Genomic DNA, 24,671 nt, shown 5'->3' with positions numbered 1-24,671 from the left:
ATTCCCAAAATCAGCCCGTACCATCCTGACCATAACCTTAGAAGATGAATACCGGCTCCACCAGGAGCAGCGGCCCCTGACCAGGACATAGCAACCTGGCTTCAACAATTTCCAGGAGCCTGGGCAGAAACGGGAGGTTTAGGACTAGCAAAGCACCGTCCTGCCTTGTTTGTGGAACTCAAGCCTGGGGCAGACCCCGTTCAGGTGCGTCAATACCAAATGCCCTTAGAGGCCAAAGAAGGAATCACGCCCCACATCTGTAGGCTCCTCGACCAAGGGGTCCTTCGGCCCTGTCACTCACCCTGGAACACTCCCTTGTTGCCGGTACGGAAACCTAATAGCAGGGAGTATAGACCTGTACAGGACTTAAGAGAAGTCAATAAGAGAGTTATGGACATACATCCAACTGTGCCCAACCCATATACCCTCCTGAGTACTCTAAACCCCAAACACCAATGGTACACTGTTTTAGATTTGAAGGATGCCTTCTTCAGTTTGCCTTTAGCCCCTCAGAGCCAAAAGCTTTTCGCCTTCGAGTGGACTGACCCTAAAAGGGGCATAAGTGGCCAACTGACATGGACCAGACTGCCGCAGGGATTCAAAAACTCTCCTACCCTGTTCGATGAGGCTCTCCATGAAGACCTGGGTGAGTACCGACGCAAACACCCTGAAATAACCTTTTACAGTATGTTGATGACCTCCTGATCGCTGCCGAGACCCGAGAAGCTTGCCTCCAAGGGACCAAAAGTCTCTTACAAGCTCTAGGGAGTCTAGGCTATCGGGCCTCGGCAAAGAAAGCTCAAATCTGTAAACCAGAAGTAACATATCTGGGGTACCTGCTAAAAGGAGGGCAGCGCTGGTTAACAGACGCCCGGAAACAGACTGTTCTGCAGATCCCCAGGCCACAATCCACCCGACAAGTAAGGGAATTCCTGGGGTCGGCAGGATTTTGTAGACTATGGATACCTGGGTTTGCAGAGCTGGCTAAGCCCTTATATCAGGCAACGCGGGGACAGCAGCCATTTAATTGGACAGAAGAAAGAGCCGGTCGGCTTTCCAACAGATTAAAACCGCCCTACTCTCTGCGCCTGCACTGGGACTGCCTGACGTCACTAAGCCCTTCCACTTATACGTGGAGGAGAGTAAGGGCGTCGCCAAGGCGGTGTTAACTCAGAACTTAGGCCCCTGGCGGAGGCCAGTCGCCTACCTGTCAAAGAAGTTAGACCCAGTGGCTGCCGGGTGGCCCCCTTGCCTCCGAGTGATCGCAGCCACGGCCCTGATGGTACAAGATGCTGATAAACTTGTCTTGGGACAAGAATTACGGGTCGTTACCCCACATGCCATCGAAGGTGTACTCAAACAGCCGCCTAACCGATGGATAAGTAACGCCCGGCTCACCCACTACCAGGGACTACTATTAAATCCCCTCAGAATAATTTTCCTGCCCCCAACGACCTTAAACCCTGCCTCGCTGCTGCCCAACCCGGACCTGGACGCGCCGCTCCATAATTGCACCGAGATATTAGCCCAGGTGCACGGAGTTCGAGAGGACCTGCAGGACCGCCCACTTCCTGACACCGACCTCGTTTGGTTCACCGATGGGAGTAGCTTCATACACCAAGGCCAGAGGTATGCTGGAGCAGTGGTGACTTCAGAGACTGAGGTAATCTGGGCGGAACCCCTGCCCCCGGGGACATCGGCCCAGAGGGCCGAACTGATAGCGCTCACCCAAGCTCTTACCTTAGGGCAGGGAGAAAACTGACGGTATACACAGATAGCCAGTACGCTTTCGCTACGGCACACATACATGGGGCCATTTACAGGGAGCGAGGGTTGCTAACGGCTGAGGGAAAAGAAATAAAAAATAAGCAAGAGATCCTAGCCCTGCTAACAGCCCTATGGAAACCAGAAAAATTGGCTATTGTACATTGCCCAGGGCACCAGAAGCCAACCACTCCAACTGCTCAAGGCAACTTTCTGGCAGATCAAACTGCAAGGAGTGTGGCAAAGGCTCCCAGTCAACTCCTTGCACTCCAGCTCCCTGATCTGGGCCCCCGAGACCTGCCGTATTACCCTGATTATTCAGAACAAGATCTCCAGTGGATCGACAAACTTCCCCTGAAACAGATCCAGAATGGGTGGTGGACTGATACTAAAGACCATATTATCCTACCACAAAAATTAGGACAGCAAGTGTTAGAACACATCCACCGATCCACCCATCTGGGTGCCCGGCGGATGATGGACCTGATTAGACGCTCCAAGCTCAAGATCAGACGCATAGAAATGGCCAGCAGCATCGTGATGAGTTGCAAAGTCTGCCAGCTTAGCAATGCCTATCCCCAATCCCAGGCTGCTGCGGGAACAAGGCTCAGGGGAACCAGGCCCGGTATCTACTGGGAGGTAGATTTCACTGAGGTAAAGCCAGGAAAATACGGATATCGGTACTTACTTGTCTTTGTAGATACCTTTTCAGGGTGGACTGAAGCATTTCCAACCAAAAGAGAAACCGCTCAGGTTGTAGCGAAAAAAATTCTGGAAGATATCCTCCCCAGGTATGGCTTTCCCATCCAGATAGGGTCAGATAATGGACCGGCCTTCGTTGCTAAGGTGAGTCAGGATTTGGCTTCCATTCTTGGGGCTAATTGGAAATTACATTGCGCTTACAGGCCCCAGAGTTCAGGACAGGTAGAAAGGATGAATCGGACCTTAAAGGAGACCTTAACTAAATTAACTATGGAGACTGGCGCTAATTGGGTGGTCCTTCTCCCCTACGCTCTGTTCCGGGCCCGTAATACCCCCTACAGACTGGGCCTTACCCCTTATGAAATCATGTATGGCAGACCCCCACCCCTAGTTCCCAGCCTAAAAGATGATCTGCTCAAATCTGAAACTGAAAATGTATCTGAACTCTTGTTTTCCCTACAAGCCTTGCAGAAAATTCATCAGGAAATCTGGCCTAAGCTGCAGGAATTATATGAAACCAGACCCCCACCGACACCCCACCCGTACCAGCCGGGAGACTGGGTCCTAGTCAAGCGACACCGGCAAGAAACCTTAGAACCCCGGTGGAAGGGACCGCTTCAAGTACTCCTAACCACACCCACTGCCCTAAAGGTAGAAGGCATCGCGTCGTGGATCCACTACACCCACGTCAAGCCGGTGGACCCAGCCTCCGACCTTCTCGGACCCGTCACGATAGCGACTGAAGCACCGACCACGTGGACTGTGGACAAAGCTAAGAACAACCCCTTAAAACTCACCCTGCGCCGGCAGCATAGCTCACTACAAACATGCAGCTAGGTAGTCTAACCCTAATGCTAGTCGCCCTAATGGCCGTGGGGGCTAACACAAAACCAGTTTCTAATCCCTTTGTTTGGAGATTCTGGCTTTATGAAAACCAAACCCACCCAGGGCAACCTCATAAGCCTGGAAATTATTGGCCAGTGCTGATTGTCCCTCCTCAGGGTGCAGTGCCCCAATTTTGCTGAATTTTACTGGTTTTCAGATAGCCAAACCAGTGGCACCAATGATATGCTTTGAGTTTGATCAGACTAAACACAATTGTAAACACTATTGGTGGCACCAAAACGCAGGCTGCCCCTACAATTACTGTAAGATGCACTCAGTCAGAGGGTGGAACAAGCAATCCGGGTGGAATTTTTACCAACAGGGTAGAGGCGGTATCTATACTTGGATAGTTAAGGACCCTTGGGACCCCCGCTGGACCACGCCTCAACATGGGGCTGTATACTATTCCTCTTCCTCCACATGGCCTAGTAGTCACCTCTATCTGTGGCGTGGCCTAGTTCAAATACTGCCCCTAGTCCATGGGGATATCCAGCAACAGGAAGACAGACTAACACAAGAATTACGCCCTTTCTCCTGGCTGGAAGTATTACAAGAAGGATTAGAGCTTGCCAACCTTACGGGACTTCACAGCTTGTCTGGCTGCTTTCTGTGTGCCACCCTAGGGCATCCACCACTAACCGCTGTCCCTCTGCCCTGGGAATCCTCCACCCAAACTAGGGACTTTCAGAATCTCACGGACGCCCCCATTCTTAATGTGCCACTGTACCAAAACCCTAGTCAGGAAAAGTTTCCCTACTGTTTTTCAGGCACTAACTCCAGCCTCTGTAGCATCACTGTGACGCCCCCTAGTGCCTCCCTAAGAGCCCCGCTGGGCATATTCTTTTGGTGCAATGGAACATTATCTAAGAATCTACCTAGTCCCTCTGTTGCCAGCCTACTGTGTCTTCCTGTCACACTAGTTCCCCGACTAACTCTACTAACTGCCGGCGAGTTCCTGGGGTACACCGGTAACTGGACTAGTACTGCCATTCACCCAATCCCTAAACTGAGACCTACACGAGCAATATTTCTCCCCCTCATTGTAGGAATCTCCCTCACATCATCCCTCATTGCGGCCGGACTGGCAGGGGGAGCCCTAGGTCACACCCTCATAGAAAGCAACAAATTGTACCAACAATTTGCCGTGGCTATGGAGGAATCAGCTGAGTCCCTTGCCTCCCTTCAACGACAGCTCACATCCCTAGCTCAGGTGACCCTACAGAACCGGAGGGCCCTAGACCTACTCACTGCTGGAAAAGGTGGTACATGTATGTTCCTGAAAGAGGACTGTTGCTTCTACGTAAATGAATCAGGGCTTGTAGAGAACAGGGTCCAACAGCTACGCAAGTTAAGCACAGAAATGAGAAAACAGCAGTTTGCCTCAGCTGCAAATCAATGGTGGAATTCTTATATGTTTTCTCTGTTGGCCCCCTTCATTGGACCTCTACTAAGTCTACTATTTCTGTTTACCGTAGGACCTTGCGTTGTTAACAGAATTTTGCGGTTTGTCAGAGAGAGGTTTGACACCATACAGCTCATGGTCCTCAGAGCCCAATACCAACCTGTAGACGCTGAAACAGAATCAGACTTATAAGACCCAAGATTGGCTCTAGAGGTACTTGAGAAAGGGAGGAATGAAAGAGACCAAATGAAATCTACAGGCAGGCAGCCCGGGCGGCGCCTTGAGCCTAGTTAGAAGTTGACCCTACAGGCAGACAGCCCGGGCGGCGCCTTGAGCCTAGTTAAAAGTTGATGCCGGACCTAACCGATAATGTTATCTATAGATTTCAGATGTTGTATAGACAAGCAATGTGAAAGTCCCTGTCTTGTTCTTTTTCTGTTCTAATTACTAGTGCTTGCCATATATCTCTCAACTTCCTGAGCCCAGTATAAACATATCCCACCATATGTCTCCCCTCCATATATCCCTCAACTTCCTGGGCTCATCCCACCATATGTCTCCCTACCATATATCTTTCCATTCAAAGACTACCATATATCTCAACTTTAGAAGGACACCACCTGGAAAATCCCCGATAAGAACACAGCCGTTTGTGAGAGCGCGGGAACCAATAAAAAAACTGCTAAATGTATAAACTTAAAATGTTAACCAATGGTAATGCTGTAACCTAGAGAATTCCCTCATTCCTCTGCAACTTTACAAGTCCTGTTTACATTAGGCTATAAAAGGCAAGCGCACGCATTGTTCTGGGCCCTCCTGTATGTTGTGGAACGGAGGGACCAAGTTCGAACTTGCATTAAAGATCCTTGCCGCTTGGCTTTGACTCTGGACTCTGGTGGTCTTTTTCGGGGAACAAACGGTCTGGGCATAACAGAAGTTGTCAATGAATCTACCATTCTGGGGTCTGGAGGATGATGGCCCTCTTCTCACAACCCCAGTAGGCAGTGCCCCAGTGGGGACTCTCTGTGGAGGCTCCAACCACATATTTCCTCTTTGCATTGCCCTAGTAGAGATTCTCCATGAGGGTTCTACCCCTGCATCAGACTTCTGACTGGATATCCAAGTATTTCCATTCATCTTCTGAAATCTAGACAGAAGCTCCCAACCCTCAGTGCTTGCCTTCTATACACCTGTAGGCTCAGCACCATGTGGAAGCTGCCAAGGCTTAGGGTTTACACCCTCTGAAGTAACAACTAGAGCTGTACCTTGGTCCCTTTTAGCCATGGCTGGAGCTGGAGCAGCTGTGGCTGTGATGCAGGGTTCCATGTCCTGAGGCTGCACAGAGCAGCAGGGTCCTAGGCCTGGTCCATGATTTTTCCCTCCTAGGCCTCCAGGCCTATGATGGGAGGGGCTGCCGTAAAGGTCACTCTGAAATGCCCTAGAGGCATTTTCTCCATTGTGTTGCCTATTAACATTCAGCGCCTCTGTACTTATACAAATTCATGCAGTGTTGAATTCCTCTCCAGAAAATGGGTTCTTCTTTTCTACCACAGGGATGGGCTGAGAATTTTCTAAACTTTTATGCTCTGCTTCCCTTTTAAATATGAGTTTCAGTTTCGGATAATCTCTTTGTTCTCATATATGAGCATATGCTGTTAGAAGCAGCCAGGCCACATCTTGAATGCTTTGCTGCTTAGAAATTTCTTCTGTCAGATATCCCAAATCATCTCTCTCAAATTCAGAGTTTCACAGATCCTTAGGAAGGGGCACACTGCTGCCAGTAACTTGGCTAAAGTATAGCAAGAATGACCTTTACTCCAGTTCCCATCTCCATCTGAAACCACCTCAGCCTGAACTTCACTGTCCATATCACTATGGACATTTTGGTAACAACCATTTAACAAGTTCTAGGAAGTCTCACTTTCCCTAATCTTCCTGTCTTCTTCTGAGCCCGCCAAACAGTTCCAACCTCTGCCTGTTACCCAGCTCCAAAGTTGCTTGCACATTTTCAGTTATGTTTATAGCAATGCCCCACTTCTCGCTTACCAATTTTCAGTATTGGTCCATTCTCGCATTGCTATAAAGAACTACTTGAGACTGCATACTTTATAAAGAAAACAGATTTAATTGACTCAAGGTTTTGCAGGCTATACAGGATGCCCGGCTGGAGAGGCCCCAGGACACTTACAGTTATGGTAGAAGGGAAACAGGAAGCAAACATATCTTATATGACAGGAGCAGGAGAAAGAGAGAGAGTGAAGGGGGAAGTGCTACACAATTTGAAACAACCAGATCTTATGAAAACTCACTCACTATCACAAGAACAGCAAGGAGGAAATCCACCCCCATGATCCAATCACCTCCCCCCAGGTTTCTCGCCCAACATTGGGAATTATAATTCAACATGAGATTTTGGTGGGGACATACAGCCAAACCATATCAGATAGAAAAAGGGTGAAAAGGGGGGCAACAGAACAGTTTGCAAGTTATTACTACAGTCCAGGCCAGTTCGCAGAATGGGGACTATAATCCAAGTGGCACACAACGCCAGTCACTGAAGGAGCAAGAAGAAATATTTGAACTTCTATTTGTATTTATATTTACTGTTAAACATTTTTATAATTTTACAATGGGTAAATGTTAATACAGTGGTGCATTTGTATAATTGATAAATAAATCTATATACCTATATCTGGATTGCTAAAAAGCAATAGCTAATAAGGGATTTTGATCAGTAACAGTTTGGAAGTCTAGGAATGATAGACAGAAAAGAATAGATATATGCAAAGGATTCTCAGGTAAAAACCAACAAAACTTGAAAATGTATTAGAGTCAGGATTAGAGAGCTTAGAAATTTTTAATAGCACCATTGCAAACATTTTGGTCATCAAAACATGTCATTTTCCTAATTGTAGTGTTTTCATAGCAGTTCAGACTTGAAAAGGACATAAAAGTTCACCTTGTTTTTATATTTGTTTTCCTCAGAATGGTTTGCAGCTTCATAATGAGATTTATTTTGAATTTCCAAAAGAATGAACAGCCCTAATCCATTATTGAAAATGAAATTACTTGGAATATATCATACAACACAGCAGTTTAGAATAATCTGCATGACATTAGTTCTACTTGTTCCTTAATAAAAGTCAAGGTTTATAAAATACTATAGTGTTTGTAGCCTCAAATATTCCTTTATTCAGCTGTTTTTGTGCTACATTGTTAGTAGTGGGTAGTAAGTAGCAGAAGGCTTACATGGGTGAATTCTAGTGGAATTCATTTCTTACCATGATATATATATCCATTTTTTAGTAATACAGAATTTTAAAAAGAATACTAATCCATAGATAAGCCTTGTGTACATCTCATAGCATGCAACATTTTCCTGCTGCTACTTATGTTTACAGCAGGAAACTCTATTTTAGTGATGCTATCAAATAAAAAAAAAAAAAACTAAATGGAAAGATGAATGCTGGTTACATAGTAAACATATTCCTGTTGAAAGAGAATCAGAGGGCTGTTATACAAGAATGCATTCTCAGTAGATGCCAAAGAAAAGTAAAGAACAAATATGTTAATCCCAGCCTGACTGACAATACTGAAAAGAGTGAAAACAAACTAAATGCTCATTAGATGAATACCTGATTATGTATCATTGTAAAATCATTAAAATGTATCTAAAGGGTTGTCAATAACTTGGTAAAGCTATGTTTAAAAGTTATGTCAATATTAAGCCAGATTAAAAATAGTATGCATTAGTCCTTTTTCACATTGCTACAGAGAAATACCTGAGACTAGGTAATTTATAAAGAAAAGAGATTTAATTGACTCACAGTTCCACATGGCGGGGGAGACCTCAGGAAACTTGCAGTCATGGCAGAAGGAACCTCTTCACAGGGCAACAGGATAGAGAATGAGTGCCAGCAGGGGAAATGCCAGACATTTATAAAACCATCAGATCTCATGAGAGCTCACTCACTATCATGAGAACAGCATAGGGGAAACCACCACCATGATTCAATGACCTCCCACAACACATTGGGATTATGAGGATTACAATTCAAGATGAGATTTGGGTGGGGACATAGCCAAACCATATCAAGGCATATATACAATGACGAAAACATGTATTTTTAAAGGCTCAGAAGAAATGAGCAGCAATAGCCAACAGTGGGCCACATTGCTTACGGATGCTAGGGCTTCTGGTGGGTTTGCTCTTCTGTCTATATAATTTTCCATATCTTTGTTTTCTCTAATCATTAGGTTTCATCCATAATGGGAAAAATAAAATACACATTGTGATTAAAAAGAGAAGAAATCAGGAAACATAAGAGGCGTGAAGCATAAAAGGTAAGTTTCATAGTTATTTTGTTCTTATTATTTAACTTCCTATACACCTATTTGGTATAAATTGCATTTGATATGTCAGTTTGGACAAGACTCTCAATTTTGTAAAAAGCCACAACATACACAATTTAACTCCATTCATTTGCAATCCTTAGGGGCAGCTGAAGTTGTTTTGACTTTATTCTTCTGTATTGGGCACTCCAAGTTCTGATGATCCAAACTCCTAAGAAATATGTTTACTGATCAGGAAAATAAAAAATATTTGGGATATGCAGTCTGACATCTCCTGGGAATTTAGAATCCTCCTAGTACTCCCCTTTTATATGCCAACTCTCGATTCTAGAGTACGATCTCAAAACAATTTTGCATTCAGGTTAATATTCTTAGTTGTCTCTCTTTGAAGTGTTTTTCTGCAGATTAGCTGTCTTTATCACTTCAGTTTATTTATTTATCATATTATACTTTAAGTTCTGGGATACATGTGCAGAACTTGCAGGTTTGTTACATAGGTATACACATGCCATGGTGGTTTGCTGCACTCATCAACCCATCATCTACATTAGGTATTTCTCCTAACACTATCCCTCCCCTAGACCCCCATCCCCCATCAGGTCTTGGTGTATGATGTTTCCCTCCCTGTGTCCATGTGTTCTCCTTGTTCAACTCCCACTTATGAGTGAGAACATGCGGTGTTTGATTTTCTGTTCCTGTGTTGGTTTGCTGAGAATGCTGATTTCCAGCTTCATCCATGTCCCCGCAAAGGACATGAACTCATCCTCTTTAATGGCTGCATTGTATTCCATGGTGTATATGTGCCTCATTTATTTATCCAGTCTATCACTGATGGGCATTTGGGTTGGTTTCAATTCTTTGCTATTGTGAACAGTGCTGCAATAAACATATGTGTGCATATGTCTTTATAGTAGAATGATTTATAATCCTTTGGGTATGTACTCAGTAATCAGATTGCTGGGCCAAATGATATTTCTGGTTCTAGATCCTTGAGGAATCGCACACTGTCTTCCATAATGGTTGAACTAATTTACACTCCCACCAACAGTGTAAAAACGTTCCTATTTCTCCAAATCCTCTCCAGCATCTTTTGTTTCCTGACATTTAATGATCGCCATTCTAACTGGCATGAGATGGTATCTCATTGTGGTTTTGATTTGTATTTCTTTAATGACCAGTATCACTTCAATATATAAATAAGAACAAAGGATTATGACTTCTTACTAAAAAACCACTGTTTTAAACTCCTCCTTTGCATTTCCTGATCATATTTAAGTTTATTTTTAGCTTCCTCTGCTTCAAAACTAAAATTCCTATACACCGTGAAACTAATTATGAATCTTTAAATTCTGAGTCTTAACTCATGTTTTACTGAGTTTTCTCTTCTTAGCCCATCAGTCTGAATATTACCAGTGCAGAATCGTTTTTTTTCGGTTGGCAAAATAGTCTGCTAAACACTGCTACACCCGTTAATAGCCTAAAAGGGTTAATTGGGTCTTACAAAGACATTTACAACAGTATTTGAGGCAGGATAATCTAACCCAATAAACAATATGCTGAGCTACTCTGATGGAAGTAGACACACCCATTGGTTTATTGGCAGACTAGCAAGTAACAAATATGCTCAGCCATCATTGTGTTCTCCATTTTACAAAGTAATATTATAATCTCTCAATTCATAAAGATAATTTGAGCAGATTATGCTTCCATTACCAACAGGTCAAATGTGTTGAGCAGGTTCTGGCACACTAAACAGAATGGCATCAATGAAAATCAACAGATGCAGAATTGGGAGATTAGAAGAATGATCAAATATCTAACCTTGCAAATATTTTTGAGTTGTTCTTAATTCCATGAATTATATTTGTAATTTATCATATACAAATCACATTAACAGCAAAGAGACAGTAAAGATTGTAGAAAACACTAACCTAGAAATAGATGTGCCTCCTGCAATAGATCAGGTGCTGCAGATACCAACTAAACTGAATTGAGCTCTATGAACTGGGTGAATTTAACCTAGAAGAATGTGGTGACGTAATAGATGCAACCAAAGGGATATCAGGAACAGATGTTATTCTGATAGGCCAATAGACAGGAGCCAATTGTTTCAGCCACCAGAGTACTGAGTCCATATCTGAACACTAGGGCCTAGCACAAACACAAGCCTTACTTCTAGAGGAACAAGGATATTGTATGGGTTATGAAATAGCGGTTTGAACTGTGCAATGAGCTGAGAAAGCCATAACCAGGGTAGAAGTGGAGACTGGTTCCTATAATCAAGATACTCAGTTGTCAGAAGCAAGATGATACGTAAGGTAAGGCTGTCAACATAGTGCAACATGGTGTTGAGTTCTAGAATAGAACTGTGTAAACACAGATGAGAGCTCTTCAAATCCCTTCTGCTTAAGACCACAATTATTCCTAGAATCCTGAGTGGGTCAGAGCCTAAATATATAGAGGGCTATGGAGACTTGTATCAGAGAGCATTTGGCACCAGTTGGCTTGAAGCCTGTCTTATAGAGGGTATAGTGATCATCGCACACCCTTCTATCAGAAGTCTATAGGAGTCCAGTCTATAGGAGGTCCCATAAGCAAGACTCTGAACCTCTCTAATTCTGGGGCAAATTAGGGTCAGACTATTTTCATACATAAACACAGTACCTCATGTATGAGAGAGAAAATGGAATTGGCAAAACATATCATCTTATTTTTCTTAAGCTGCTGGGGGTGAGCACTTCTTCGCTCTTCATTTTACTGATTGATTTTTTTCTTATGTCTTCCACCACCTGCTACTTCTCATATTTGTTGGATTCCATGCTCGTTCTGCTCAGCCTTTCTTCCATTATTCTATAACATCATCTCCCTGTCGCTGGGGAACTTGCCCTTAACAACGTTATTCCAGTGGGACTGTGGATCATAGTTCTCCATTTGCACCCTACCCCAATCTAACCCACCCTGGCCACAGACATGTGCATAGATGTATTCTCCTCTCTCTTTGACTGTGAGAAATGGTACAAAATTGAGCACACTGTACAAATGGGCTGTTAGAGTACTCCTTGGATATTTTATGTCTGCTCTCTTAGGCTCACCCTTGCCTCTGAAGTGGCTAAGGTAAGATGACATAAGCCATGCACCATCAAAAGCTATTCCCTCTTCCCCACTACATGGTAGAATCCCATCTACAGCAAAACAGTATAGGACAATCCTGACAGAGAAATGATGGGAGAGAGGGGTAGGAGAAGGAGTGGGACAGCATAAATGAAAAATAATATTAATGACCCCAAATCCTTGGAATCCCTGTGACAAACTTTATACCAAGAGTCTCCACTTTTTGTAAGTCAATGGGTTATCTCATTTTGTTTATGCTATGTTGAGTTGGGTTCTGTAACCTGAGGCTGGAAGGAGGCTGACTTAAACAGAGAATTCACAATCAATGAGAGCACTACCAAGGGGAAAATTAAGCTTTCCATCATATGGGACATACATTTCCAGTCTTCTACTCTGTTCATTTGTGTCTGTTGCTGAGTAGTTTAAGTCCCTCCCTCCATCCTCCCTCCCTCCATCCTCCCTCCCTCCCTCCCTCCCTTCCTTCCTCCTTCCTTTCTTCCTTCCTTCTTTCCTCCCTCCCTTGCTTCCTTCCTCCCTTCCCTCCCTTCTTTCCTCCTTTTTTTTTTTCCCATGAGAAAGTTGTTCTTATCCATTTCCTTTTCCATCTGAAACTCTTCCAGAGCCTCACAAATGTTCTCCAGAGCAGTGCTTCTCAGACTCTCTGTGGTACAGGATAAGATTTTTACATTTCCAGTTCCTGCCAGATTGATATTTTTGTTGAAAAGTATAAAAATTGATTACTAAATTGTGTGCTTGGAGGTTGTAGCAATATCAAATTGCTATAAAAGTTTCTGAACAACTCAAGTTTTTTTCCTATCTCAATATGAACAAGTAACACTTTGAGGACCAGCATCAGTCTTCGACCCACACTTTGAGTCACACCAGTATAAATAGCTGCTACAGTTCAAGTGGGTTCTAATACTTCTGTTTTAATTTTCAGAATTTATTTCCAAGAAATGTGGGTTGTGTCAGAAACATTAGCACAATATGGAATAAAAACTGGCTTCTATTTCCGGTAGAAATGCTTCTTGTTCTGCCATTAGTAAGTAGTCTCCATTGTCTAATCTCTTAAAATAATTGGGTTTTCTAAAATCCAATTTAGTCCAATTTTAATTGAAAAAAGAAATAATTCTAGATTTTAAAAACATAGGAAATAATGTAAAGAAAGTATTAAATGTAATAACAGTCTCTCCTCTCCTTACTACTTAGTGGAATTTCTATATAAAATGGCTTGTTTTGGCATATATAAATTGTTTTTGCTAATAATAGGGGGTTCCACAAAATAAGTGGGTTTAAGTTTCAGAAGACTCACGCACATATTTTTATAAGTACACAAAAGCATCAGAAAATTGTCCTAATTTAAGAAAGCTTGGTGTGACTAAGAATGTCTTAATCTTTTCAAAAATTGAAAAGAACTCAAAGAAATAAGAATGTTACTTTAGAGAACAGGAAAAATGATGGGTTTAGGGTGTATTTATACTTTTATATGTATGCAATGAAGAATTGTTTTGCATAATTCTGAATCTGGCATGCCTCATAAAATGCATGCTCAATCTTTCTACTAGTATTCTAAAACCAAATGTGTGGGTTTATTTCAAATATTAGTTTGCTTTTGAGAAATCAGTCTTTGTCACCAGGAAGATAGTATAAAAAAGGCAAGTAGAAACATACCAGAAAATTGCTCAATATAGTGGAGAAAGATTGGGAAGAAAAAGTAAAAATTTTTTTTTTCTTCTTTCAGATCAGTACTGTGTTTTCACCAAAATCCATACAAGCGCTTGAGGTGGACAAAGGGGGACAATTGATTCTTTTGGGGTTTACATATACTGATGTTACTGGAAGGGAAGATTTTGCAAAAATTAAGCAATATATAAAGTTTAAAAATGTAAAGTGTTAATTATAAGTAAAAGAGAAGGAAGATTACTGTGTGGGAACAAAACACTTGGTATCTATTTCAGTTTTCTCATGTACTCATACAAGTTTTCTGGTATTCTGAACTTTGCATGTGAGTTAGGGTGGGAAAATAAGGGAAATACTTTGTAAAAACATTTTAGACTTTTCATATACTTTATATTTCCAACATTCAATAGAATTTCTTCCATTCCACTTACTAAGTTATCCCCTCAAAATATGGCTTTTTAGTGATCTTATATTTTAAAAATTCAGTCTCAAAGAGAAAACATATTAATTCAAACATAAACAACTACAAAAGTCTGTGTAAATATGCTGAACAATATATTCCTTCAATAGCCTGCATATGCCCCTTCAGGACCAATAAATTAACCTACATCATTGGTTTGCTTCATAAAATACCTCATTTTACTAAGGTTTCTAAAATTAAAATTTGCAAGTTTATTTCAAATATCAACCTTGCCATTGAGAACTCCATCTTTGTTATCATACAGGTAGAATACCTCCGTGTTTAAATGGGTAATACATGTGCATTGCACAACATCTAAAACGTAAAAAGGTATCTCCAATGAAACTTCTGTTTTCCTCCCACTTCATTCCCTAGCCACATAAGGACAGCTGTTATTTCCAGTTTCACGTGTGTCTTTCCATGAATATTTTTACATTTACTAACAAATTTATGCACATATCTGTTTCAATCAGAAAGTAACAAAGTGTACAGGATATTCTGTATTTTGTTTGATTTACTTGAAAACATATCTCAGACATCTTTCTTTATCCATATAGAGTATTACTTCATTGTTTTTAATAGCTACATTGTTTTCTACCATAATTTATAGAATCTCTACTGAATGAATTTAACTGTTAAAACAGGTCACTTCCAAACTAATTGAAAAGTAGCTGATATGGAAAAGACTACTATATTAGTGTGTTCCTAACTATCTTCCTAAGCCCAGACAATTCCCTCTCCAATTCATCCTCCATTCATTGCTAGTAGATGACATCTTATTCTCAAGGTATTACTATCATGTTTCAAACTTGGACTTAAATCTATATGGCAGAGAATCAAGAGATCTGGGTTTGACCTGGTTCTACCACTTACCAGATGTGTGATCTTAGGTAGGTTACTTACATTTCTAAGCCACATTCCCTCAAATATAAATTAAGGTTAATAATATTTTTTTCACAACATTGTTTGTGAAGATCGAATAACCTAATATATGCAATGTCTTTAGCCTGGTGCTTAACACATAATTAGTATCCCCTAAAGTGGTAGCTCTTATTCTAAGAGACACTTAGATAATTATGCTTCAGCAGACCAAAGGGGTAAGAGACTCTTGATCATTTTCCATGTGACAGCATTTCCTTTACTCTTAACCATATGGAATTGGTTATTTTTCATTAGGAGAGGATGGTGTTACAAAGCCTAGCCTATTCTATTTCTAGTGATAATTTATATATATGACAAGGGAAAGATAATAAATACATGAGATGCTCTTTAATCTTTATATCTTGCCCTATGTCAGGGAAATTTTGCATGCATGTTTCTTTGAAAGAAGTTCAAATGAGGAAAGGAAGTGTGGAATTACGTGTCATCCCTGACAGTCACATCAGGTTACCTTGAGAGACAGAAGTCCCTATTTACAGAGCTTGCCTGTTGCCTCTCCTTGGCTGTCCCTCCTAAGATGAACAAGGGAGACATTGTAGAGAATGCCTTTAATTCTCCTTGGACAGGGAAGCAATTGTAATAAAAACCTCATCACAGAAATCAGAGGAGCCAGTGGACGTGATACTTGACTGTTGCCGAATGTTATATTGAATAGAAAATAAAGCAATCTGCAGAAGTGCCTTCTGTCTTCTTAGAGCATCTTCTTAGATAGAGCACTAAGCTTTTCACTCACAGTCTTATAAAAGCAATCTATTAATTAGTGAGAGATCTGTAAGGAAGAAAAATCACCCCTAACACTTAACTTAAAAATTTCCCAAGGAGCCTCAAGGCTAACCTTCCCTCACAATCCCCTAAAACTAGGGGAAATATTTTTGCCTCCATAGCTTTGTTCCTGCTCCCTTCTGAATCTTCCTTCCTTCCTCTCATATCATCATATTGGGCTCTTTCAATGCCCTGTGTGTGTTCTATCTTCTTTGCAATTATCTCTCTGACCATCATCTGCATCATCTGCAGCTTTCCCTCTTCTGAACTCTCAGCAGTAATTCTTAGCCTTTTCTGCATCAATGATCACACTGAGAATCTGACAAAAGTTATGAATAATCTCTTTATTCATCTATCCATCTAGCACTCTTGGAACTGAATATATACTTATGCACAAAAACTAGCTTGGTAATCTGAGGATGTGCTAAATCTATCCTTGAAACCCTAGGTTCTACAGCATGTGTCTCCAAATCAACCAACACAGCACAACCTTGCATTGTTATTTAGCTGATAAATACATGTGTTATCTTCATACTAGTTTAGTAAGTTCTTGAACACACAGATAATAAATTTTTAATGTATTGGCATCATTTTTAAAGTTCTATAAATACTTCTTAAATACAGTTGCCTTTTAGGAGTTAGGAGTGTAACAGGAATAGCGATGAGTCATTGTGCAGTGATCTTCAAAACTGGCTGCCCATTAGAATCACTTAGAACGTTAAAAAAGAAATAAAAAGAAAAAAAAGAAAAACACTGATGCCAGGGCCATGACCCTCCTGAGAATTCTCATTTAATTGTTTCTGGGCACAGCCTTGGCCTAGTGATATTTTTTAAGGTCCCAGGTTATTTTAACACGTAGGAAAAGTTGAGAACAACTGGTGGTGGCCAGTAGTGAAATTGTCCAAGTCAGATTTGTCAGGTTTGAATCCCAACTGTTGTCCTCTAGGTGCATGGTCTTAACCAAGTTATTTCCTTGCTCTGAGGCTCACTTGTAAAGTTGCTGTGGGAGTTTGGCTTCAGGAGAGAATATTTCCCTGTACACATTTTGGTGCAGTAATAATCTACGTGTAACTATGTTTTTCTCAGCTTCAAATAATACTATCCTTATTTTAGGATTGATGTAAATCTGAAAAGGTAAAAAGCGATATATTAAATATGTACTTATTACATTAGAAAAAATGGTGAGCTCCGTTTCAGTTGGCTGAATAGTGCTGAAACCAGCTCAATTTTCCCACAGAATTAATGTTTATAATTTTTGAATAAATATAGAAATTGGCCCTCCCCATCATAAAGCTTGAAACTTACATTTGTCTTACCTGAGTTCCTTTGTGAGAAAACCAACTACTAGGCCTCTCAGATAGCATCAAGCAACTGAAATGCACCAGATCCCTGCATCCAGATGGTGAGACACCAGACCCTCATCCATCATGATTGACTAACCAACCACTTGCTTCTTGGTGACCTGCTCCTCTTCCTTATCCCTTCCTAATTCCTGTTTTCCCACACATAGTTATATTCCTTTCCTACTCTATAAAACTCTAATTTTAGTCAGTTGGATTTGAGACTTATCTCCCATCTCCTGGCTGACATCATCCACATTAAAACCTTCTTCCCTAGCAATACTCATTGTTTCAATGGATAGCTTTCATTACAGCGAGAAACCACAGCTTGGCCAACACCCAGGCATTCAGCAATAAAATGCTGGTGCTGTGACTTGGATTGCAGTGCTTGTGGCTCAGTGGCCATAGGCTAGAGAGATCTGGAAACCTTCCCAGCAGCTGCCCATCTATATTTGTCCAAAGGTGGGTTTGTGTTTCTCTGTCTTCCCTCACCACTGCTGGCCCCAACCATATTCTTGATTACTTAAGGACAGCCTTTGAAATTTGACATCTGTGTCCATAAAGGTGAGTGTCTTTTATGGGTACTAGACTGGCATGAGAGTAAAAAACACCCCAACTGTTTGAGCTTGAACTCTTGTGGCTTGTTAGTCACTGCTGCAGTTAGATTGTATTTTGATAATTGTTTATTTGTGTATGTGTGTGTGTCAATGTGATCAAGGGAACACAGGATTTGATGTAGGAATGCCCCCACTTAGGTGCATTCTTCAAAACTGGTCTGAATATAGTTACGAGTCAATGGAATGATAGAAAATGATATTCTTTCGTAATGCTGTTTGGCCCCAATATTCATTGGAATCTAGAGAAGTTTGGCCCTTCCAGGGGTCTTTCTGAGGAGTTACATTTGCTGGGTTTTGCTTTTTTTTTTTCCTTCAAATTGTGAATTTTTTATCTTGTATTGTAATTGGCTATGATCATAAGAAATAATTTATTCTCCAGGCTCAGATATTCATGGAAAAACTCTCTTTCTTTCATTAGAAATGTTTTTCTGACAATGAGGAAGTGTTCAGCTGAAGAAGTTCAAAACCCTTTATATAGAGAATTTTACAATTTTGCAAATATTTTAACAATATTAAGTGTGTGAAATAGAACTTCTATAAAATAATTAGAACAGAGTTTTACACTTAATGTTTTAAATTGTGGCAGATGGTACTGTTGATTTCAGGGGACTTCCTTGGATTACTCACATTTCTCTGATGTACTTATTATACCTGATTCCAGTTGGTGAGAAGCATCAGTGTCTTTATTTCAAGATGGACACAACCCTTGATATTTTATCACCGTATTCTCAGTGCTCATGTTGGGACTTCAATTATTGCTACAGAGCAATAGTGGTTAAAAATAATACTTTATGAATTTATTAAAGGAGATTTTCATTGTTGTTTAAACACATTTTAGATTAGGATTGACATGTAAAGATATTGTTGCAGGATGATACATTGTCGTTTCTGCATTGTGTGAAGTTGTTTTTATTGAAAATCAAGTGACATTTCAGAAGAAGTTCTATAACAATTATGCTTCATGCTTAAAGTAAAAATTCTCAGAGTTTAGTTTTAAAAATGTAATTTTTAAATTTCAATCTTATATTCCCAATATTTTCATAAACCTATATTTTGATAAAGTACTGAGTCACCACTTTATATCCACAAAGGCAAATAACTAATGTATGAGAATTGAATAATTTTTACTAATTATTGTAAATTCTCCTACTCTTTAAATCAGTAAGAGGTCCAATTTCATGAAAGATTGAAAATAAATTGAATATCTGGTATAATATAGGAGAGGTTGACCAAGGAAGAATTGTAGCTTGGTACCAAGGTTAAAATGACATTTGTCTATTGCCTATTGTTTATGTTAAATTTGATTTATTTTTCTTTAATTATATTTTTAACATTGCTGACAGAAATTACGTTCCTGTGTTTCACATGAAAAAGCATATATATATACAAGTTAAATATATTGAGTGAAACACTTTACAAAGTCATACATTTACAAATTTTTGAGAGGTTAGCTACTAAAATTAATTTCACAAGGGAAAGCCTTCGTTCTATAATATACAGTTTTTCTTCTTAGTTTTGAATTAGAAGTGGCATCTGTTTTAGTTCTGAAAATATAACTTGGCTGTTTCGTACTGCATCGATAGATAATTATATATAGTATCATAATATTCTTTGTATCCACATGCCAAATGGGAGTAATATTTATTTAATACTCTTAGATGCCTTATGTTACCCAAACATACAGTAAAAATGTAGAAATTTAGGCACTAGTTCTTCAAGTCAACCCCTTGGGTTTCTTACAGGTGTACTTCCTTTCTTTCCTGCTCTAAAGCCTTTTTAAATAAACCTCCACTCCTGCTCTGAAAAAAAAGTAAAAATTTATGAAATATTTTCTGATAAAAAGTTTATTTTCTGTTTACCATAGGGAATGCATTCACAATAGTGTATCTTTCCTTTTGTTGGAGTTGGAATTTCTTCTGTTGTCAGCACTTAATTAGTCATGGCAATTCCTACTTTTAAGAACTTTAGAGATTAAACAACTTTCTGTTTCATTAAGTCTTTTGTTAATTTTAAAAGTTGCCACTTTACTTAGTTCAGAGGAAATCGGTCATCTTACAAGGGAGGTGATCATCTTTAGGAGGCAGTTTTACTAAGCTACCTCGGTACTTGCATGGTAGCAAGTGCTGCACTTTGTAAACACTCTGGGTCAAAGTATAGGCTAGAGATAAGGGTATTGGCAGACTTAGGGATGCTGCATAGACCTGTAGTTCTTTTAAAGTCATGTTTTCAAAGGAATTTCCACAATAATCCACTCAGGTGCATTGATCAGACCAAAAAACTTTCCAAATAAAAATCATGAGTGGATTTAAAATGTTTAGATGATTCAATTTCTGTTCCATTACTATTGAACTATATGAACTATTCCATTACTTCAGATATTTAAGTATCAACTTTAGTAAGCTCTTTTTGTTATTGTTTAAAGAAGGTTGCCCATGGATCTTTGCCTAATGTTAAAGCTGATCTTGTTTTTATCCTCCTTTGAAATCCTTTCTAGCACTGGGGTGCTTTGAGGGTGATTGGATTAGACTTTGGGATATCATTTCTCAGACTCAGACTTAATAGTTCTTAGAAGTTAAATAAACTTTCGTTTTTTTAAAAAAGAAAAGAAATTCTTCTATGCATTCTGCTACCTATATGAACAATACATTTGTTACTATGGTACCGAAGTCAGTAGATTGGAAACCAGTTATTCCTCCTCCCTTTAAAAATTTTGAGTTAACAAGTGACTGAAACTGTTACCTTGAACAGAGTCTCCAAAACTAGTCTAGACTTTGCCAAATGTTTACTTTGTGTTTAATTCCAGAAGATTTCTCAAGCTCTGCAATCTAGGGGTGGTAACTGTGTTTCCATTATGCTTGGAATAAGGTCAGGAGAATGTGCATTCTAAGTAACAGGAACCATTTCTCTTACCCCTGGACTCCCTATCACTTGAAGATTTTACCTCCCCGCAAACACATAAAACAAATAGAAAATACATTAACTAGTCCATCTAAGTTGGCTTCCAATAGGCTCCAGGTCCCTACCAATGTGTCTTTCTACTATGTGAAACCGAGGGACCAAGTCCTGCTGAAAAGCTGGAAATCCCAACAGGCTGAAGACCGACTGTGACCACAACTGACCACCCACTCATCTGACAAGTTAAGCCATGTATTCACCAAAATTGGGTAAAACTAGCCCCTCAAAGATTCCTCCAGGGGAAACAGTCATGATATTGTGAGCCCTCCTACAACCTTAAATTAATACTCAAAGTCCAGCCAAAGACCTTACACAAGACATCATAAAGGAACATTCACTTTCCAGGCTATTATCGTTCTCTAGATCCTTCCCGCTTCTAGATGGAGGGATAATTCACTCATTCATATTTCACAAGCTGTTACTTCATCAGCAACATTATCCCACTGTTGGATATGTCACCCAGAGCTCCAGTCTGTTCTGGACCATAGTGACTCCTTAATCCAACCAGTTCATAGCTTTTTGCATATCCCTATCTGCACATTTGAACATCCAAAGACTCCTAAAATAATAGTGTAATGCGTATGCCTTACATGGACCCTTTTAGGGTCTAGGAAGACCTCCTGTTTCTATTTGTCATTCCAGAAAGGCTATTCCTTACTCTTCCTAAAACAAATAAACAAAAAGGCAAGCACTTTTTTTCTTCGTTGGTGACCCAGACAGAACTCCATTTGATCAGGATATAAGGAATCAGGAAAACTCTGGGCAGGCTTGGCTTTACCTGGATTTGGTAATAATCTAACCGATCTCTGGTTAGAAAAGATAGCCTGAATGACTGCTTCTACTCAAGATACAGTGACCTGTGCTCCTGAGGGCTACATGTTTGTTTGCAAACAAGAGAATAGGCCTAGGGCATACAGATGCCTAGGAAAGTAGACAAAGGGCAATGTCTATTAGGATACTCTGTCACCTCTTTTATAGTAGACAATGAGAGCTTGGTCAGACATTGGACTAGTTCTTTGAAATTATTCTCCAGGGTAACCAGAGGAATCTTGGAGGGAGGTCCCAATTAGGGTGTCCCCAAGGAGTATTTGCCTGGGAGCATTCTTGACAGAACCAGATATTTTTTGGTTACACTCCCATGGTGGGGAGTAGCAGCTCATTAATATGTACTCAGAAATCTCTCCATTACCCTGTAGATTATAGCAAGTGAAGCAGTGACTGCTATTGTTGCCAAAAAAAAGTCTCTAGACTCCTTGGCTAGAGTAGTTTTAGATAACCACATAGCTTTGGAGTATTTGCTCACTGAACAAGGCGGGGGTATATGTAATTGCCAATTCATCTTGCTGTACCTACATTAATACATCAGTTGAAGCAGGAGTACATATTGAAGGATAAGACAGCAAGCCTCCCAGTTATAACATGTAAAGGAGAACAGACCTGGATTAGGGGACAGGTTTTCAAGATTCCCTGGTATTTTTAAAGTTGGGTCATCTACGTTATTAATTATCTTATTCTTACACATCATGGTCAGTCTTATATTTAAATGTGGCTTACAATGTTGTTCTAAAACTGTTAATGGAAGTATCCAGATCACAGTGCTCCAACAAGCCCAATGTCGACCAGGTACTCAAGAGTACTTCAATTACAGACATAATGTTTTCATTCCTCATCATTATCCCAGCACTCCCTTTCTCAGCATTAAGCAGCCAAAAGATCAACACCAAGATTCCCTATGATTGATGAACCAGTAATAGAAAGGGGGGACTAAAACCAGCCCAATTTTCCAATATAACTAATATTTAAGATTTTTTGAATAAATATAGAAATTGACGTTGCCCATCATAAAGCTTGAAACTTACATTTGTCTGATCTGAATTCCCTTGTCAGGAAACTAACCTTCAGGCCTCCCAGATAGTATCAAGGATCTGAAACTCACCAGATAATAGCATCTAGACAGTGAGACACGAAACCCCTCCTCCCTTATGATTGCCTAACCAATGACCTGCTTCCTGTTAACCAACTCCTTTTCCTTACTCCTCCCTAATTCCTATTTTACTTTATGTAGCTACATTTCTTACCCACTATATAAATCCCTATTTTTAGTGGGTTAGGGAGACAGATTTGAGACTTATCTCCCATCTCCTGGCTGATAACACCCACCTTAAAGCCTTCTCTTCCCTGGCAATATGTGTCGTCTCAGTGACTGGTTTCCTTCACAGCAAGCAACTGGACCTTGACCAAACCTCTGCTGTTTGGCAACAATACTAGTTTCCTAATGTCTTTCTATAAAGATGAAGTTGAAAAGATAAAATTGAGTATAGATTTTAATATTGCATTCTCTCCAAATAAATAAACCAATACTTTAAGAAGTATTAGTGAGCTGCTAATGGAGCTCACTAATAAACAAGCAATTACTCTAAGAAGCATTAGTGAGCACTATAAATTAAAAAAAAACAAGATTTAAGCAAGTTAATCATTCTCAACTTCCGTTTTTTCTATTTAAAATGGGTGTAACCACATTTAGGATGGGTGGGAAAACATGTAAAGCCCTCAAAATATCCTCCTTCTAACATTCCACTTATTTCTGGTGAAGCAGGGTATTTTCCTGATCCATTCTTGGGACTCACTGCAGGGGTGCCTCATTTACCCAGCTCGCAGCTTTCAACTCCTTGTGGGTGAGAGCATGTGAGAGAACAAGGCAGGAACTGGAGTCTATGAGTGCTGGAACCAGCTGGCTGCTTCTGCACTGGCAGGAGTGAACTCCACTCACTCAGACCTGCTGCACTCCACCCCTCACAGGAGGCAGCATGCAGGTGAGCGGTCACAGAAGCTAGGGCAAGTGCTTTGGGCCCCAGCAGAAGTAAACTCCATGCAGGCCCCATGGCAGCATCAAGGGGGCTGCCTTTGAACCCTGAAGCCCCAGAAGGTGTGTTACAGTGCTCTTTTAGCTCTGGCATCCAAGGACAGCTTAAGCGTTAACAGCTCAGTGGGTCCTCTACCTTTTCACATGAGGTGGCTGCCCTCTACCAGTGAGGGCAAAGGGTCAGCATGATAGCCTTTTGCATCCACACTTGTGGCTCTCAAGCTCTTGTCCAGTGCTCAGGAAAAATGAGGTTGCATGAATGAATTGAAGGATGGTAAATGAAGGGGATATTATTGCTGATGAAAGTGGCTCTCAGCAGGAAGGGGAGTTGAAAAGGGGACAGGGCAGGTACATAATCTTCCCCCGAAGTCTGACTGTCTTTGGCCAGATTCTTCTCCAAAGTTATGTTGTCAAGCTGTCCCTCTGAAGTCAAGCCACTTCTCTCTGACATCCAGCCCAACATCCCGCTGCTTCTCCTCTCTGCTGGCTGAGTCTGGGGTCTTTATAGGCACAGGATGGAGGGCAGGGTGGGCCATGGGTTGTTTAGGAAAAGGCAACATTTGAACAGGAAAACAAGGATGTAAGTTCTCATTTTGGGCCACAGTTTCAGGCCTTTTGGCTTGAGGGTGGGGTTTTGTCAGGGACCTGCCTCTTCTGCCTAGAATTACTCTGCCTCCTGTCCCTATCACTGGTACAACCAGTGCGTATGTACAAAATATTATGATGGAGAAATACAAACCTTGAAGCTATGATGTCCTGGTGTGATCCCTGATCCATCCTTTACAAGTGATGTGATAATGGGCAAGTTACTGAACTTTTCAGGGCCTCGATGGGTGGT

General features: G+C 40.7%; 1 protein-coding gene and 1 long non-coding RNA gene across 2 annotated transcripts in view; one reads left to right on the top strand and one right to left on the bottom strand.

Annotated features, from left to right (window-relative positions):
* NECAB1 (N-terminal EF-hand calcium binding protein 1) overlaps positions 1–24,671 on the bottom strand; it is a 192,794-nt gene that overhangs the window by 103,411 nt on the left and 64,712 nt on the right. The gene's annotated exons all lie outside the window — the stretch shown is intronic.
* The window catches only part of LOC117078943, a 56,970-nt gene continuing 50,059 nt past the window's right edge, over positions 17,761–24,671 (top strand). The window contains exon 1 of the long non-coding RNA XR_004435212.1: positions 17,761–17,860. This is a non-coding gene — a long non-coding RNA (uncharacterized LOC117078943). The remainder of the gene's footprint in view (positions 17,861–24,671) is intronic.

The sequence above is a fragment of the Trachypithecus francoisi genome, unplaced genomic scaffold, assembly GCF_009764315.1.
Source record: "Trachypithecus francoisi isolate TF-2019V2 unplaced genomic scaffold, Tfra_2.0 Lachesis_group7, whole genome shotgun sequence".
Taxonomy (NCBI): Eukaryota; Metazoa; Chordata; class Mammalia; order Primates; family Cercopithecidae; genus Trachypithecus; species Trachypithecus francoisi.
Note: the sequence above shows the minus strand (reverse complement) of the source record. Positions and strands in the feature narration are given on the sequence as shown.